This window comes from Lathyrus oleraceus, chromosome 7 (assembly GCF_024323335.1).
Source record: "Lathyrus oleraceus cultivar Zhongwan6 chromosome 7, CAAS_Psat_ZW6_1.0, whole genome shotgun sequence".
NCBI lineage: Eukaryota > Viridiplantae > Streptophyta > Magnoliopsida > Fabales > Fabaceae > Lathyrus > Lathyrus oleraceus.
The window spans coordinates 532,415,795-532,430,627 of record NC_066585.1 but is presented as its reverse complement, the minus strand read 5'-3'; positions in this window follow the sequence as shown (position 1 = coordinate 532,430,627).

Genomic DNA, 14,833 nt, shown 5'->3' with positions numbered 1-14,833 from the left:
GAAACTCCAAGCAGCAGCCGTTTCTCCTTCTACCAATGCAAAGGCTATTGGGAAAATATTAGAATTTCCATCTTGTGCGACCGCCATCAGTAACGATCCTTTGTATTTCCCATACAGTCAAGTTCCATCGACTTGAACAAGTGGTTTGCAGAATGTGAAACCGATGATGCAGGGACGGAATGCCCAGAAAAGTCTACGGAATATTCCATTACCTTCTAGACGAGTTCCGTCAGGGGATTGTGCCGGCAAGGTCTCCATTATAGAAACCGTCCCAGGTGAATACAATCGTAGTGCAGCCAGGTAGCGTGGTAGTTGTTTGTATGATTCCTCCCAGTTACCGTATACCAGTTCAATTGCCTTGGTTTTTGCTAACCAAGCCTTTCTGTATGACGGTGTATATTTGAAAACAGCCACACAATGGGAGATAATTGTTTTGACCTTCAGTGACGGGTCAGCCTCAACTAGAGGTAATATGGAATGGCAGATCATATCATGGCTAAGTTTGCGATGATCCTGTGCCATGTTGGTGTTGACGCAAATGTGAGCTTGAGAAATGGACCCTATCACCCACGCATTATGTTTCTTCTTGTAGGATGCCATCAACCTATACCCACACTCCGGATTTTTGCATACAATAACGTATCTTTCCGGATTTGATTTGATAACATCGTAGTCAACACAGTTTTTCAAGTGCCAGTTCTTTATTGCTAACAGACACTCTTCCTTGGTCCGAAATTGGTCACCCTTCTTTAAGTCCTCATCAGACCTCATATATGGGTTGTAGAACATATCTGATGAGGGCTCATCCTCGCCCAAGTTAAGGGTTGTGAAGTGCGCAGGCGGTGAGTAGCGTTGCGCTATAGGTATTTGAACTTGGTCTTCGTCTTCAGAATCACGGTTCACCAAGTCATCAACCACGTCTTCAGCATCATCAACCACATCGTCTTCAACGTGGTGCTCAACATCTTGTTCGTCATCAATCACAGGATCAATAACCTGTGACTGAATATTCTGAGCTGGTTGAAATTGTTCCAACACAATGTACAACACTATGTATTCGTAACCAGAATACTCATGGTTACGAAACATGTATTTTGTCTCCATGTCATTTTGAATCAATGACTTATAAAACTTGACAGAGTTATTTTCTGAAAAAAAAGGTTGTTGATAAAAAATTTGGGACACGGGTTGTCTTAGTTTGGACTCAATCTTCCTTTTCAGATAAGAGAAGTCAGCTCCTCTATTTAGACAAAAACGAGTGCATTCGGTGTTTCTAAATAGGAAGCCAGACATATCACATTCATAAGTCTCACCATTGACGTGAGCTTTGATTTTGTATTGTGATGAAGATGCCATGTTTTGTGAAGGTTTTGTGAAGATATTGTGATGGTTTTGTGAAGATATTGTGAATACCTTTGTGAAAATGTGTGTGAATATTTATACTGCAAGATTCCGACACATCTTTGCATGCATGTCTTCAACCAAGTCTGAACTTAGTCTCAGAGATTCCCACGCATGCCTGTTCCTCAAAAGTATTCACCACCAAGTCTGCAAGATTCCCACGTCACACCTTTGAATGCAACACTCCCACCTAGTCTGTACCAATGCATGCCAACCTATCCACCTAGCCTCCACCTAGCCTGAACTTAGTCTCAGAGATTCCCACGCATGCCTTACAGTCTCGGTTTTAGCTTTGCTTGCACCAAAAACTTAAACTTCTTGAACTTCCAATACTGAATATCACACTTCCAATACTAAACTACCTCTTTTTTCCATTATGTGTTTAATCATATCTTTGTAATATTTGTCTTGTCTATTATTTAAATAAAAAATATTTCTGTTTATTATCTTTATATCTTTATCTTATATATATATATATATATATATATATATATATATATATATATATATATATAGATATATATATATATATATATATATATATATATATATATATATATATATATATATATATATATTAATTTACATGTGTATAAATATTTATTTACACGTATATAAATTAATTTTTTTCCAAAAATTTATAAATAATATTAATTACTTATAAATTAAGTTAATATATATATAAATTAAATATATATATATATATATATATATAATATATATATATATATATATATATATCTTGTAAATAATTTATTTTATATATGTGTTAATATAAATTAATATAATTTATAAAAAATAAAATTCATAAACTAAAAAAAATTTAAAAAAATTTAAAAAAAATTTAAAAAAAAAAAAAAAACATATTTAAAAAAAAAAAAAAAAAAAAAAATTTAAGGGTAGGCGCCACTCCTAGTGGCGACTTGCCCTACCCTTTAAGGGTAGGCGCCAACTAGGGTGGCGCCTATGTGTATATTAGGGCAAAAATTGTCCATTTTTGTAATTTTTTTGAAAAAATGGGTATTTTTGAAATTTTTTTAAAAAATCTGGTTATTAAAAAAAAAAATTCAAATTTTTAATCTTTTAATTAACAAAAAATCGGAGATGTGTCATCAATGTGTAAAATAATTTTACACGGATATTTTAAAAACAATGTATATTTCGTTGTAGTTATATATTTATAAATTATCTATTAAGGATAGGAGGATTAGACTCGTTTGTGGGAGGCGGCTCGCATTTGCCACCCATAATGAAGGACTATCTCTTCCTAAGGGTTTCCTACTTACTCAGTCATAGAAAACATGAGAAATAATATTTCTTTGTCAGAGAGAAATCATGACCAACATGTCAATTCACATACAGTTACAAATATTATATTTTATGACAACGATTTCATCTCAGCTATCAAAAAATCAATGAATAATTTTTGGACGTTGTTTATCGTGAAAATTGGTAAACAACCGTTGATCTTCCAAATTACTATATTTGGTTACTTACAGGATCAATCAGATTGATCCTAGGACATGTGTTAACTGTTTTTGAAGGTGAATTCTAATGAACTTAAGCACTTTGACGCTGTTCATACCAGCAGTATTCGTTAAAGGGTTTAATGAAAATATAAAATGAAAGAGGGCGAAATGAATGCTGCAAATCAAAAGTAAATGGCAGTAAAGATAAACTTCTGGGTAAAAGTACAATTCTGGAAATAAAGAATTGATTAAATGACTTCAAGTAAAAAACAATAGTGTAACATCAAACATACATTTCTCAATTTACTCTTTCTCTGCACACGAATACTTTGGTAAAATTGACAGATTTTGTACACACTTGAACACACACACGACCATAACACTAAAATCTCTTATTTATACTAATCGAAGTAACCGCTTCTAACGATCTTTCCACCAAATCGAGACAACTGGCGCTTTTCATGCATGTAACTATCCACTATGCTCCACGTGTATTTTCAACAGTTTAGATAAGAACAAAAGTTCCCTCCTTTATTTGAATTTGAATCCCTCGTCGAACCACAACTGGTGACGTCTCTGTCGAAAAACACCTTAAACTACTAAAAATATTTCTAAGTCCACGCAACATCTTTACCCTTGTACCAAGGCATCTTCGACTAGAACTTCAAACACATAGTTTTGTCGAAACATCTTCACAGGAAACTTTATTCTCTTAATTTATATGGGCGTCGAAATTGGGAGCTAACAAATTGCCCCCCAAAAATGTCATTTTTGACATTTCGAAGAAAAATGCATTTTTTGAGAATATGGTTCGACGCCTTGAGGAATTGTTACATGTTACCAATGCCCCAATGTTACAAAACCTTTCAGTTTCTTCCAGCTGACTTGTGACGTCAACACCATCATTACCCTTTTCCTAACATGTCTTTTCAGCCTATACCCAAATCTTTTTAATCATCACGTTTTCTAGACTCTAGGAGATCATGGGATTAGGCATTAATTACCACCGTTCCACTATGTAATCCTGGAGAGACACGTGTCCCACTCACTTGTCAACCATTAATGCTGATTTGAACCGTTTCTCTTCCAAAAAACTTATAAAAGACACATGTCTTACTCATTTCTCTTTTTTACGCTTTTTGAAAACCTCAAACACTTAATCTTTTCATCTTCTTCCAAAAACAAACTCAAAACAAAACTCAGATTTTCTTCAAACCCTCAACAACAATGGCTACTTCAAGCAAAGCTTCCAAAGAGACCACCAAAGCTACTAAGGTTTCTATTAAATCCACGAAGGTCCCAAAAAAGATCTCAGATCTTCCCCCCTTCGCCACGCTCCCTGGTCCAGTAATGAGAGGTAACCAACAATACATTTCTGAACCCAGGACCAAAGAACAACGGAAAATCTATGAAGCTCAGGTACTTATTCCTGTTACTGTTTCTGGAAAAACTAACGCTTTACTTGGACCTTTGCCTCATTTAAATACTGACCCTAGGAAACTTATGGATTTCTTCCCCACTTACCACAAATGCAAACCCATAAGACAGGCCAAAAAACTTAGGGTTAGCACTACTGAGTAACCTCAGTCATCAACATATGAACCCATAAACCATAGGTTCATGAGTAATGGTTTTAGGGTTTTCCGTGCAACCCCTTCATTTAAAGATCCAACTGATTACATAAACTAGCTAAACAAAATAGAGAACTCCAAAGCTCAAACCTGGAAAGATATGGGAATCTATGACTTAATCATGCTATTAAAGGTAGGATTATAGTATAGTTCATCCTTATTAGTCTCTTCCTTGTACTTCTGGGATAGCACCTACTATACCTTCCACCTTCCTTGTGGAATGGTTACACCCACTCTTTTCGACGTAGTCGCTATCATAGAGCTAAAACCGATTGGACACACCTACGACCCAAAGATAGACTTTGAGGATTCCATTGCCTTCTCCAGTTCTAGGGCTGCTTATTCGACCCATATAACCTAGTATCATGATAAGGACATTGAAACCGTCTCCGACGTGGAACATATTGCCTTCTTGGATTTATGGTTATCCCACTGCATTTTCTAGAAATCACTGCAGGTTGCCAAGAAATATCTTACTATGGCGAACCAACTACACGCTGGTCACGACGTTTGTTTGAGCGAAATGATCTTGGCCAGCCTATACGAATCCTTAAGTGATGGTGTTACTCAAGTAAAAAACCTAGGAGAAAAAGGAACTCTCCTCCTTTCTGGGCCTTTCTGGCTACTACAACTCTAGTTAAATGCCACCTTCGAGGCAAGCCTTCCCAACAAAGGCCTCGTTGACGGAGACTCTGAAGAAGTGAAGAATAGGAGGGTCGAAGGAGTTCGTTTGGCTCAACTGACACCAAATGATGAAGGAAAAGCCTTTCGACCTACATTTATGAGTTACATCATGATGTTTGCAAGACACTATGAGTTCACGTCGAACATGGCCCCCTTTGCATCCAGAAAGTATGGTCCAACATGGTTCAGAAGAACTTGTCCATCTCCTGCCAAGAAACAAGAGACAAAATCCCTTCTACTTTGGGAACCTTTCTAACCCCAAAACTTATAACCCTCAGGTTACACCCGTCGAAGATCCAGGTTACCTTAATTGCTTATCAACCCAACCTCGTGGCTCGGCAGTTTGGATTAGTTCAGGCTCTCCCAAAGTGTCTCTATGAAAAGAAAAGGAATCTCCTTCTTTACAATGCAATCCACAATGAAACCACTATTGTCAAATATATAGCTCGATATACTGGTAGAACACACCTTGCTCCAGTTAAATTCGAGCCATGCTTCCTCTACACTCCAGAATTTGAAAAGTGGTGGTTGAAATACTATGCTGAAGAATTCTATAATGTTTCTTCATTTACTCAGCATATTACTAAAGCTTTCCTCTCTGTGAAGGAAAAAATAAAGAAAGGTACTTACACATACATCAAAGAAATTCAGGATTTCCAAAACTACTTTGAAACTTCCTACAGGCCCGATGATCTTAGTTGAACTATTTGCGAGGCAACTGTCACACTAAAGGAATTATTTTTAAATAAAATGGAGAACTTAAAAATCCCTTCGTATGTTCCTCCTGAGAAACGCTACGAAATGGCTTTCAAAATGCATCCTCTTAAGTTTCCTCGACTACCAAAGGCTGATTTTGGAGTGGCCCTTGCCCCTCCATTCCCAGACTGGTTCATCTGTGGAGATTCTATAAAAATCCTTTGACAACAATTACAGAAAAATCCCAGCGGGTGATTGCGACTAAGCATACTTTAGACAGTTTCAAAGGGCATCTTTGTTGGTTCTAAGTGTTGGCAGTAATTTTGGTAAAACAGAGAGTGTTCACAAGATGTTATGTGTGATGTCTTAACATAAGATATCCTATGTACCTGCTGTGCAGGATTGTTTCAGAATGTCATACACAAGGACATGACATCTGATATGTGTGTTCCTACTGGAGTTAAAATGGAAAAACATAATTGTCATACCCCAAAATTTGCCCGTTGATATTACAAAACATTTTCCAAGACCCTCCGACTTGTTCCACAAGGCACTGACATCCCAAAGGAACGAAGGCCCGGCTCACGAATGGCCCAATCCAGAAAATGGCCCAAAACTGGCCTGTTCGCTACACGCTCGCCTAGCGAACGTTACGTTCGCTACACGCTCGCCTAGCGAACGTTCGCTACACGCTCGCCTAGCGAACGTTCGCTACACGCTCGCCTAGCGAAGCAAACGTTCGCTACCAGCTCGCCTAGCGAAGCTGACAGACAACAGAAAATTTCGGGCTTCACTCCGAGCCCATTAGGTCATGGAAAAAGGCATTATAAATACCAGCACTTCAGTAACAAAAAGGAGGACGGAAAAACAGAGGAAGACGGACGGAAACCCTGGCACGGAAACCCTAGAGGCTACTTTAGAGAGTTCCGAGTGAAGAAACCCTGAAGGCCGCTCCCCGCCCCGAAGCTACCGCCGCCCAACTCAATCCGACTCGCCAATTCAAGGTTGCAATTCGATTGCAAACAGGTTTGCATTACTATTATCGTGTTATTTTCTTAATTTGCATGTGATACCGCTTTATGTTCTTAACTTGCATGTGATAATATAATTGAATTCATAAACATATTTGAGGTTTTGCATGTGAATTTAAGTGTGCCTGGATATTGTGAATGCTGAACCATATAATTATGTGTTGGATGCCATAAGCCATGCCGCAGGTTGAAGTCATACTGTTCTGAAATTCAAATCCCGCAGCCGCTCGCTAGCACATCGCTAAGCGAGCACGCAGCGAGTGTTCGCTAGACCTTCGCTAGGCGAAGCAGAGGCGAACAAGGGCAGCCGCCAATGTTTTGTTTGTTATGTCTTATGCGTATCTGGTCGATTCTATGTTAATTATACACTGTTTTCTTGCTGCTGTTTTTCTTTTACGGTGTAATCCTCGATTGCACCCGGATTTGGTATGCTAACCCGTTTGTTGAATTTTGCAAAGGTTCATATGTCCCAGAAAAAAGATCGCCGTTTAGGTCTTCCACTTTATTTGTGGGATACCCTTGGGGAGACTCACCCTAAATTGCTTAATTAATTTTAATGTGTTAATTTTAATGTATTAATTTTAATGTATTAATTTTAATGTATTGATTTTAATATGGACTTAATTACTTAATTGACTTTAAAATATGACCTTAAATAAGTGATCTTGGACCTCTCTTTGCTGCCTTATGATATTACGGTATTACGGTCATGTCCCGCGAATGTGGGGATACACTTAGCAATGGCCCTTCGATTAAATCATCATAAAATAAATCATAGTCCCTCGGATGTTGCCTTCGAAAATACGATTTTGTCCCTCGATGACCCTTCGGTGTAGCCTACGGTTAAATGATGATCGTCCCTTCGAATGCTAAGGTATCCCTACAACTGTTGCCTTCAATGACCTATCGATGACCCTACGATGACCCTTAAACATCCAAAGGGTAAAATTACTTACTTCTCAATAGTAAGGACAGTTTTACCCTCATAAGGATAGGAAATGCCCATAACGACCTCAGGAAGGTATAACTCTCAATTACTGGATCACCACCTAAAATATTTTTCACACCCCACACCTTTCAAAACATCTTTTAAAAAATCACCACTTGGTATACATTCATACAAGAATCATTACCGAGTTATATTTTTCTAAACAATTGCAAAACTAAACGAGATAACCACTTTGTATACATTCATACAAGAATCATTACAAAGTTAAATTCTCTTTTCAAAACCTTTTCTAAACCGCTTTCAAAATTAAACGAGATAAATACTTTGTATACATTCATACGAGAATCATTACAAAGTCAAACTCTCTTTCAAACATTTTTTAAGCAATCCACCGACACTTTTTCAGACAAAAAGATAAGTGATCCAGTAATTAAGAGCCCATGGATAACCATGGATACAAAGGGTGCTAACACCTTCCCTTTGTATAATGTACCTCCCGAACCCAAAATCTATTGCGGTCTTTCCTGTTCTTTTCCACCTTTCCTTATTGGATAAAAGAAAAGTCGGTGGCGACTCTTGCTATCCGCGACATTGCGATAAAAAGCAAAACACCCCAAGTCAGTTCACCGTATGACAGAACTGGCGACTCTGCTGGGGATACTTGATAAAGAGAGGTTACCTTAAAAAAAAAAAACAAGATCACTTATTTAAAACTGTCTGATTTACTTTCAAGGGATTGCTTGGGTATTTTTGAGTGAAAGATCCTACACCCGGATCTAGTGCACCTTAGGTAAGTAGCAATAGATCATCGCGACTATCCGGCGTATACTGGAATGGTTAAAATGATGGCTACGGTTAATGTGACACTTTGGATGTCTTGATGTTCCTCATGTTTACTTGAGGAAAAATTTGGCATCTGCGTGGTGTCATCAAAGCATTAACCAGACCTTTAGAACCCTAATTGACTCATCCTAGCCATTAGAAAGTAGTGAGATAACTGACTTCGGTTCCGACTGGGGTTGGTTGAGACTCGATACTACACTCTTTGAGATTGGACTTTAGGGAAGCTTCGGTCAACCACTTGGTGTTGCACTGAAGTGGACTTAAAGAAAGGTCGATGATTTGAGATCCTTCTAGAACCCGGTTACTATTCTAGGACAGATTGAACCAACCAAACTTCAGTGGGGAGGGTACTTACCTATGGAACTCATGCAAGCCTTAAAACCTAGGAATGATGGTTGTGTGACTTGCTTGTGCTTGTTATTTATTTAACCTCATAACATCATAACATCATGACATCATAACATTGTACTAACCATTTCAAGAACTTAGGGATTTAACTTTGCTCTGTTTTGTATGAAAAAAAAAAAAAAAAAAAAACAAAAAAAAAAACAAAAAAAAAAAGTTTCTCTTTTTGGTAGTTTATGCAAAGTTAAATTCCAAAAGGCCTTGAAAACATTTCATGCATTGCATAGCATAACATAGCATAACAGGTACTCTAAAGGGATCAATGTTCTCACGGTTTTCCTCCAAACAGAAAAATGGACCTCGAACAAATTGTCAAAGACCTCCAGGCTCAGAATGCTCAACTCCAGAAGATAATCTTGAACTTATCCAGGGGGCAGAAGGAACTGAAGGCTCTCTTGCTCGAGAAGAAAAAAGACAAGAAATCTGTGAGGCACACTAACCCGGGAAGAAGGCAGTTTACGAAGATCAATATGACTTTAGCACAGGCACTGCAGGGTATGCTAAAAGCAAATTTAATTACCCTCAGAGATCCTCCTGCAAAACCCAACACTACTTCTCCTCGTTATAATCCCAATACCAGGTGTGCATATCACTCCGATAGCCCCGGGCATGATACAAACAATTGTTGGTCGTTGAAGAACAAAATTCAGGATATGATCGACGCCGGAGAATTCGAATTTGATCCGCCTGAGACTCCTAATGTCATCACTGCCCCTCTGCCTAATCAAGATGAGACTGTCAATGCTGTGGAAGATACTGATGACGATTATGACTTGGATAGCTGGATTTTCCCCAACAATTGGTGACGGACTCGACAATTGGAAGGCTGAAGACACTATCCCGATTTCCTTTAGTCGAGAGTAATTGTTATTGCTATTTTAGTATTTCAAAAGCATTATGTCTATACCCGGGGCATAATAGCTAATTTTAAGGTTTGTCATTTTCATAAGCATATTCATATTCAATAAATCAATGGACTTTTTGCATTCAAATATTGCGCTCTTTATCTTTCCTGTCATTTTTCAAACAAGCTATGTTTTCTTGCACACACTCACGTAACAATTTGTCGATCCATATCCACTCTGGATCCTGTTGGTAATGACTCTGCTACTGTTCATTATGACTTTGAAAATCCGATCTACCAAGCCGAGGATGGAAGTGAGGAAGATTGTGAAGTCCCTAGAGAACTTGCCAGACTGGTACTACAAAAGACTATACAGCCGCATGAGGAATCAATTGAAATTGTAAATCTGGGTACTGAAATAAACAAGAGAGAAGTCAGAAGTTTCTTGGGGCACTCGAATTACATTGCCCGATTCGTTCCACACTTGACTGCTACCTGCAAACCCATCTTCAAATTACTAAAAAAGAAAAATCAAGAGATGGTATGGAATGATGAATGCCAAGAAGCTTATGACAAAATCAAGAGATGGTATGGAATGATGAATGACAAAATCAAGAAATATCTCCAAGAACCTCCAATTCTAATGCTACCAGTTGAAGGAAGACCTCTAATCATGTATTTGACCGTGTTAGAAAATTCAATAGGGTGTGCTGGGGCAACATGACGAGTCTGGTCGAAAAGAGCATGTCATACACTGCCTTAGCAAAAGGTACCGACTGTGAAACAAGATACTCACAGCTCGAGAAAGCTTGCTACGCTTTGGCCTAGGCTGCTCGCCGACTAAGACAGTATATGTTGAATCATACCACTTTATTGATTTCTAAGATGGATTCTATCAAATATCTACTTGAGAAACCTGCTGTCTCCCGAGAGAGTTATCACTGATAATGGTACTAAACTGAACTCTACACGCAGTTCAAAATAAAGCACCATAACTCTTCTCCGTACCGGCCAAAGACGAACGGCGCCGTGGAGGCTGCTAACAATATCAAGAATATAACAGTAACATACAAAGACCGGCAGGAGATGTTACCTTTTGCTCTTCATGGTTACCGCACTTCGACAGGGGCAACCCCTTTCTCTTTAGTCTATGGAATGGAAGCCGTTTTTACCAGTGGAAGTTCAGATTCCCTCTCTAAGAATTGCGAAAGATGCAGGCTTAGATGAGGATGAATGGATTCAAACTCGACTCGATCAGATAAATCTGATTGATGAAAAGAGACTTGCGGCTGTTTGTCATAGGCAGATATATCAGAAGCGCATGACCCAAGCATTTAACAAAAAGGTCAAGAGACAGGTGTACCAACTTGGCGCCTTGGTGGTCAAGCGTATCATTCTACCACAAGGTGATCCCAGAGGCAAATGGACTCCCACACACGAAGGGCCATTTGTAGTTAAGAAGGTATTCTCTGGTGGAGCCATGATGCTTGCTACAATGGATGGCGAAGAGTTCCCGCATCCTGTGAACGCTGACATAGTTAAAAAATACTACGCATAAAAGAGACCCGCTAGGTCGACGTACCTAGGCAAAAGTAAGGGCATCCCGGCGAACCAAAAGGGTTCGGGCAAAAATTAGGGATAAACATATAAAGACGTACACCCGGCAAGTCGAAAACCTGAAAAGGCGGCTTGGGCAAAAAAGGGTATCCCGGTGGACTGAAGACCTGAAAAGGTGGTCCAGGCAAAAATTAGGGATTAAAGCGTATGACTATGCCCCGTTCTCTGTCTGCTCCAACCAAGTTCAAGGGACTGAACAAGCCAATCGCTTCTATCCGACAGCAGGAGATGAGATGCTTGAAGACATAATGACAGTGGTGGAATTAGAATCGATAGGACTTTTTCTGCATAGCTTTCTCTTTGTTTGCCTGACAATTTCCTCTTACTAGGATTTCTGTCTCCTTGTACTCAAATTGCCTATGTATAGGCCCTCTTTCAAAATCAATGCCATTTCATTTCGGAAAAAATGTTGTTATTTTACTTTTCTGTTTTGTTTGCATAAACGTCCATTGATTTAATTTGAATTGATATATGCATTTGAATATGATCAATGTTTATCAAAAATACATGCCTAGAATAGTAATAGCAATTACTACACGACTTCAGGATCGAGGAGAAGGTCTAATCATGCTTCCCAATGAATCTGTTGCTAATTCTATTCCCCAACAAGAACCAGCTATTGCCCAGCAGAGGTCGGCATCACCAGACATACTGGTCATCTCTTCTACCCTCAGCCAGGCTCGGTTGAATATCTTCTACCATCAGACAGAAATCAAGTATCCTCAGCTAAGAAAGGATCATCAATACAAATATCTCCGACCAGAAGACTGAGATTCACTTTCCCCCAGTAGAGTCCCCGGAAGAACGTTTCAGACACATAGTGCATTCATTACATCATCTCACATCACATACCTACATACAATTTTCGTTCCGCATCATATACATTACATCATTTCATAACATATACATGTATACAATGCTCTCATTTATTCCAGACGCATAATTCACTCATTACATCATTTCGCATGCATACAACATTTGCATCTCATGCATCATGACATGGCATGAAGCTAACTTTATTTTTCAGGTTAATTATCCTCCTGATACAGTCAAAACAAAGGTCCATTCAGACGGACATCCTTATCAATTACATTCAGGATTCAACTACATCTTTCAGATACACTCCATGACAACATTCATTCTGACATCCTCCTAACGATGGCATCTATAAGCCCATCCCAGACATTTATTGCAAATACAGCATATACAAATACTATCAGATATAGCCTAGCGTACGGTTCATCCTGATTCATCTCAACATATGACTCCTTCAACTCAGATACGATCTAGCGTACGATCCATTCTGACCTTCATTAACTCAGATACAGTCTAATGTACGACCAAGTTAGACCTTCAAATCTTCAAATACCACTCAAATACAGTCTAATGTACGACCAAGTTAGACCTTCAAGTCAGATTCTGCAAATACAGTCTAATGTACGACCAAGTTAGACCGTCAAGTCCTCGGACAACTCAGATAAGGTTTAATGTACGACCAAGTTAGACCTTTATCTCCTCAGATGCTACCTTCGGATAGGTACATTTCTGAATGGTAGTCTAGTATACGGCTACTCCCTTGCTCAGGTGCTACCTTCGGACAGGTACATTCCTGAATGGTAGTCTGGTATACGGCTACTCCCCTTGCTCAGGTGCTACCTTCGGACAGGTACATTCCTGAATGGTAGTCTGGTATACGGCTACTCCCCTTGCTCAGGTGCTACCTTCGGACAGGTACATTCCTGAATGGTAGTCTGGTATACGGCTACTCCCCTTGCTCAGGTGCTACCTTCGGACAGGTACATTCCTGAATGGTAGTCTGGTATACGGCTACTCCCCTTGCTCAGGTGCTACCTTCGGACAGGTACATTCCTGAATGGTAGTCTGGTATACGGCTACTCCCCTTGCTCAGGTGCTACCTTCGGACAGGTACATTCCTGAATGGTAGTCTGGTATACGGCTACTCCCTTACTCAGATGCTACCTTCGGACAGGTACATTTCTGAATGGTAGTCTGGTATACGGCTACTTCCCTTGCTCAGGTGCTACCTTCGGACAGGTACATTCCTGAATGGTAGTCTGGTATACGGCTACTCCCTTGCTCAGGTGCTACCTTCGGACAGGTACATTCCTGAATGGTAGTCTGGTATACGGCTACTCCCCTTGCTCAGGTGCTACCTTCGGACAGGTACATTCCTGAATGGTAGTCTGGTATACGGCTACTCCCCTTGCTCAGGTGCTACCTTCGGACAGGTACATTCCTGAATGGTAGTCTGTTATACGGCTACTCCCCTTGCTCAGGTGCTACCTTCGGACAGGTACATTCCTGAATGGTAGTCTGGTATACGGCTACTCCCCTTGCTCAGGTGCTACCTTCGGACAGGTACATTCCTGAATGGTAGTCTGGTATACGGCTACTCCCCTTGCTCAGGTGCTACCTTCGGACAGGTACATTCCTGAATGGTAGTCTGGTATACGGCTACTCCCCTTGCTCAGGTGCTACCTTCGGACAGGTACATTCCTGAATGGTAGTCTGGTATACGGCTACTCCCCTTGCTCAGGTGCTACCTTCGGACAGGTACATTCCTGAATGGTAGTCTGGTATACGGCTACTCCCCTTGCTCAGGTGCTACCTTCGGACAGGTACATTCCTGAATGGTAGTCTGGTATACGGCTACTCCCCTTGCTCAGGTGCTACCTTCGGACAGGTACATTCCTGAATGGTAGTCTGGTATACGGCTACTCCCCTTGCTCAGGTGCTACCTTCGGACAGGTACATTCCTGAATGGTAGTCTGGTATACGGCTACCCCTTTACTCAGATGCTACCTTCGGACAGGTACATTTCTGAATGGTAGTCTGGTATACGACTACTCCCTCTTCAAGCAGATTCAGCCTAACGGACGGCTCATTCTGCAATTCAGAACCGATCTAGCGTACGATCCGTTCTGATCTTTCATCCCCATCAAAGTCATCCGCCTAACGAACAGCTCACTCTGATACCCAGATATGGTCCAGTGTATGATCCATTCTGATCCATTATCCCCAGCAGCATATAGCATACTCTGACTCCCAGCGAAGTCAACAGCATGATGGATGATTCACTATACGGTCTAGCGCATGACCGGTATGACGTCCATGTCTTCAGAAATTGTCTAACGTACGACACAATCTGGAAATCTCCTCATCGAACCTCCTGGATGGCATCTTTAAGCCCATCTCCATCAAGACTAATGGACAAGCGCAAATTTTTGGGGCATTCTAGTGTT